The sequence below is a fragment of the Natator depressus genome, chromosome 14 (assembly GCF_965152275.1).
Source record: "Natator depressus isolate rNatDep1 chromosome 14, rNatDep2.hap1, whole genome shotgun sequence".
Classification (NCBI taxonomy): Eukaryota; Metazoa; Chordata; order Testudines; family Cheloniidae; genus Natator; species Natator depressus.
Window position 1 is genome coordinate 47859463 of NC_134247.1, and position 5431 is coordinate 47864893.

Below are 5431 nucleotides of genomic sequence, written 5' to 3' on the forward strand. Positions count from 1 at the left end.
AGGCTGAGCAGGGGGCAGGCCGGGTCCTAGGGCAGTGCCAGGCGGCTGTAGGGCCTGGCTATGGAGGGCCGGGTCCCCAGCCGGGGTCACTCGGGACTGACTCATGGAGTGACCGCGAGTCACAGCCAGTCTTGGGGGGCCAGCCTGGGCTGTAGCCGGGCGGACGTACAGCCCGTCAGGACAAACTCTGGGCAAGGCCGGACGCAGGGATCCCGGCTGAAATCCCCGGGGCCGAGTTACGCAGGAGGCCAGGCTGGCTCAGCAGATCCCAGGGGACGTTTCAGAGACCCAGGACTGCATCCCCCAGAGCCCTGGCTCGGGCGATTCCGGGGATCCCCTGGCCCCAGGCCCGTAACCCCCCAACACAGAGACCATCAACATTCACATTTCACACCCGTTAAAAACGCCCCTCCCCGGGCTGCTACCGCAACCAGCTCCGGGCGCCTGCCTGGACACCTCGGAGCCCAGCTCCTCGGCCGGTCGGCCCCTCTCCTCCAGGGAGACCCCTGCACCCCCCAACTCTGGGGAAGGGGCAGCACTGGAGAGCTGGAGGATCTCTAAGGCCCATGGCGATGGGGCCACCGGGGTCCAGCTCGGGGGACCTTGCTGGGGTGGGTATGTGGGGGGGAAACGCAGCATGGGGGGGGGGCTCAGTTTGACCCCAAACCAGCAGAGCACATCAGCACACGCGGCTTCTCACATAATCCAGGGGGTCGCTCACCAGCTCATAGCTCGGCACGTTTGCAGGATCGGGGCCTCTAGCCCCTTAGTGACCTGCCTGTGTCCTCCTCCCCCGCCGTTCTTAGCCCCTGGGATCTCGTTCCAGCTCCTCCCGCTGCCGGACACGGACCCGGCCGGGCGTTTCCCCTCGGGCCCAGAGGGTAGAAAATGGTGTCTGGTGCTGGGCCGAAGGGGGTCTCCCCTAGTACATTAATTAATGCTTAAAAAATACATCACAATTAAATACATGACAGAGCGAAGAAGCTGCCATGACAGACTTTCCTTCACGCGAAGCTCTGGCGAAAGAAGAGAGACCCAGCGGGAGTAACGGGAGGGGGGATCCCAGGGAGGCCAGAGGGGCTGGTAGGGGGCGCGGACAGAGAACAAGCGTAGAGGCAGAGTGGCTGCAGGGTTGACCCCTGTGGGAGATGGCAAAGTGTGTCCAGATATGGACTTCACACCCCTTGGCCGTAGAGATGATATAAGGCTGACTAACGACCAGTGAGAGAAGACATTGCTGTGAAACATTCAATCCTTCGCCCAGCGAAAGAGGTAGACTCGCAAAACAGCACCAACACTCACAGCAAAACTTCCGAATCATCTGCAGACTTGGAAGAACCCATAAAAGACCCTGAACCACCGACCGTGGGCGAGCGTGGCAAGTGACAGGACGTCTTCTGTCTGGGTGTCCTTTTGTGAGCTTGGCAACGAGTGCGTTTACCACGTGTCGCTCCCAGGGTCAAATGACCAGAAAAGAAGGGTGCCGTGTCTTGCCCAAGACATCAGAGGCTGCTCTGATGTGAAAGATCTGCCGTGGATTCAGATTTCGGATTCAAAAGCAGCTTTTCAGCTTCTGCAGCTCGGGCTGAAGCACCAGAGTGTTGCTTGAAGCAAGCGGGATCCTCACTCCCGTAGAAGTTGCAGCGTATCCACTCTTCAAAGGCTAAAGACGGAAGATCGTGAAGCTCCTGCTGTAACCCGAGTCAGTGAAGTGGCGCTCTGTGATCTTGCTGGCTCAGAAAGACGTTCCAAGACGCGCAATGAGGGTGATAGATTGAAAGAGAGTGGAAATATTAACACTTCTCTACTGATCCTAGGCAAATGCCTCCATGCACTCAAGAACAGTCAACAGCCAAAGCTGCAGCTGCACGCACCATTTCGGGACACTCGCTTCCGTCAAGCCTTTTTCAGTGGAAAAGGGAAGCTTTATAGGATGGTAAACATCAGCCAGTGTGCTGCTGCATGTGACGAAACGCTCAATGTGCTCAAGCTCTCAGCAGTTGCCCCAAAAATTTGTGTTCAAGACTCTTCTAACGCTCCCCAAGAGCAGCCATTTGTCCAGAAGTCTGCAAGAGACGCATCTCTCGTAAATAACGCTGACACGAAAATGCAGATAGCAAGAAAAAGAGCCCCTGTACTTTGGGACAGGAGCCTGGAAGATGTGATAGAAGACGATGAGCATTTAACTGTGGATAACAATGACACACATGAAGAGCATGATCTGGCAAAAGAGACGGCAAATGAGGAGGAGGAAAAGAAAGTAATTCTTGGAAAAGAAGAGTATCTGAGACTACTAACTCTAATAGAAGACTTGGAAAGCAAGCTGATCAATGAGAGCAAAGATAAATTAATCTTGGAATTAAAAATTCATGAAGAAGGCGCACAAGAATTTACTCCGTATTTTGCTCAACCGGAAACAGTTTTCAAGCAATGCCTTTCTCAGGATTGAGAGTTGCTGGAAGAAGATTCTGAACAACACTTGGAAATCTACGAGGATTTAGTAAATGAATGTGCCAAAAACCTGGATGAAGAACAGGAGATAAAGAATTCCCACTGTAATGAAAGAGCTGGAATGCTGGAAGGAGGCGACAATGGAGATCCCGAAAAGTGTACTGCTCTTGAGGGCATTATTGATTCTCTGCAAGATGATGTCACTGATATTAAGAAGCAGGCAGAAGGAGGTCGCAGGTATATTGGATCTCTAGAAGACCCACAGGAAGCGACTGCTTGGCTTGAAGAAAAACTGGGGAAAGTTACTGTTGAACTAACAGGTTTCAGAGTAACAGCCGTGTTAGTCTGTATTCGTAAAAAGAAAAAAGAAAAGGAGTACTTGTGGCACCTTAGAGACAAATAAACTGGTTAGTCTCTAAGGTGCCACAAGTACTCCTTTTCTTTTTTGTTGAACTAACGAAAACCAAAGAAGAGCTGACATGGAGAACTGACGAGCTTGAAATGCAAGTGATTAAATAAAGTGAATCTGCCCGACAACTTGAAGAAGCTACTGAGAAAATGACGACAGTGAATAACCGGATTCAAGAGCTAATGCACATGGTGGAGCAAAAAGAGGATGTTATCAGTAGGCTACAGGACTTAATATCCCATTGAGAAACTACAGTAAAAGACTATGACAACCCTGGAACTGCTATTGAAAGACAAACGGCAAAGGAGACCAGCCATGGGACAATAGAAGGACTCAGTCTGGTGGAAGTGTGAAGCACGTGTTCCTCTGAGGAGAAGAAAGCCAGCAATGTGAAATGCTACATGGAAGTCACTGGTTATTTTCCTTGTCTTGGGTGTTGCCTCTAAATTCATAAAATAAAATAAAGTAAATAAAATAACTGCTTTTAGAAAAAAACAAACCGTCTCCCCCGTGGGTGGAGACACTGATCACTGTCACTGCAGGAGGGAACAATAGAGTGGGATGCCCAGAAGAAGGAATGACTTGAGGACAATGTCCTGAAGGGTCCCTTACCCTTGCAGAGCTTTCCTAGCTCCGACACTCACATTTCCGCGTCGGGTGGGTTCGCCCACAGAAATAAAAATCTGCACCTCTTCCACGTGCCTTTGGACCAGTGGGGCAAAAACCAGCTACAATTCAAGGGACTTTTAAAACTGCCTCTGAAACTGAGTTAACAAAATAAATGAACAACCAGAAAAGACACCTGGCAAGTGAACAGGGATGCATGGACGTCTTTGCAAAGCAGGTGTGCGGTTTCTTACGGGAAAAGCCACCAGCTGTCTGGAAAGGAAGAGCAGCTAGAATTACTCGCCCCGGGGAAATGAAATCCCCAAACAGAGAATGGCTGTGGCTGTGATGATGCTGAGGACTGGGGCTTGCTCACCTGTGGCTCCCCCTCCCCGCGCTGTGCAGGCACCAGGCAGGTCTGAGTCTGCAAGCAGGCGCCCTGCCTCAGGGGCAGCTCCCACTGGGCACGGGGGTCAATGGGCTGGGGGGGAGGGGGAAGGCAAAGGGGGAGTGTGACAAAGTGGGGGAGTCTCTTGGTTTTCCTTGTTTCCTGTGGGGGGATTTTCTTCGTTTTGTGAATGGGTTGCATGCAGAGGGGGTGGGACTCAGTTTCTCTCGGTGCTACGGGTTTACGGAGGTGATGGGAGAGGGAGTTTATTGTTACAGAGGACCAGCGAGGGAACTTGGGACCCCAACCACTGGCGTGGAGAATGGAGACCCCAGCGACTGGTGACCTGGTGACCGGTGACCCAGAGGCCCAGCTCAGGAGGCCCAGCCGGGTCTGGCCAGCGGGACGACAATGGGCTGCAAAGAGAGGAGAGGGGGCCCGGGCGACTCTGTTTACCTGGAGAGGAGACAACGGATGGGGGGGAGGGCCTTGGGGCCGGTGAGATCAGATGCCCAGCTGGGAAGCAGGGGGGCTCGGAGCTGGAGAGAGGGAGCAGGCAGGGCCCCCCCAGATGCAGGGGAGACTGGGATGTGCTGGGCTGAGGGAGGCCAGGCCTGAGGCCCGGAGAGTTTCCTGTGCTGGGTTCAGACGCTCAGTAACCCCTCCTGTTTTACGCCGGCGGAGAGTCACTCCGGTCTAGAGAACAGGGGGGCATCATCCCCTTTGGGGGTGGAGGCCCCGGGGGTCCAGAGCGAGGGGACTCCCTGAGGGGGCCCACGGCAGAGCCAGGGGTGCTAGGCTCAGAGCGGTGCAGCTCCAGGAGATGGAGGGGCTTAACCCCGAGAGAGAGAGTGGATCCCCGGGAGAAGGGCTGTCGCACTGAAAGGGGCACCCCCCACGGACCGCACGGGGCCAAGGGTGCCCATCGCTGCTCCGGCTCCCCCGGCCTCCATCTGTCTGTCCAACCCCCACCCCCTCTGTGTCTGTCTGACAGTGACAGACGCCTGCTGCTCCCCGGGCTGAGGGGCTGCCTGCGGCTCCCCCCCGGCCTGACTGTGGGGGCGGGGCCCAGCAGCTCTGGCCCCGCCCCCCACAGCTCCCACTGGCCACGGTTCCCGGCCGTGGTTCCCCATGGGCTGGAAGCCGGATCAGCGCCGCGGGGGTGGAGCCGCCCCGTGGGAAAATGTCACTGGCCCACAGAGCTCAAGGTGTTTCCCACGGACACATGGCCGCCCCGTGAGGGTGGGGGCAGGGAGTGGGGAGGGCAGAGGGTGGGGTGGGGAAGGGGGCAGGCAGCAGGGTAAGTAACCAAGCCAGGCAGGGGGACGATGCGCTGAGCGAGGGATGATGGGGGATGGATAGGCAGGTAGTGGGGAGGGGAGAGATGGAGGGAGCAAAAGGCAAATGGAATTAAAGCAGCTGGAGATCAATACAGGAGAAGCAGCAGAGCAAAGAACCACAGAAGCAGAGATGCCGGACAAGAGGCTGCGCACCAGAACGCCCTGGAACTGAGACCGATAGAGGCTGATAAGGAAATCGAGGCCCAGAAGCTCACCATGGAGGAGAAGGAAAGAGAG

The 5431-nt window shown here is 55.3% G+C and overlaps 1 pseudogene; it reads left to right on the plus strand.

Moving 5' to 3' along the window:
* Nucleotides 1-1168: 1168 nt before the first annotated feature.
* On the plus strand, nucleotides 1169-4877 carry LOC141998119 (kinesin-like protein KIF20B pseudogene; annotated as a pseudogene).
* Nucleotides 4878-5431: the final 554 nt, after the last annotated feature.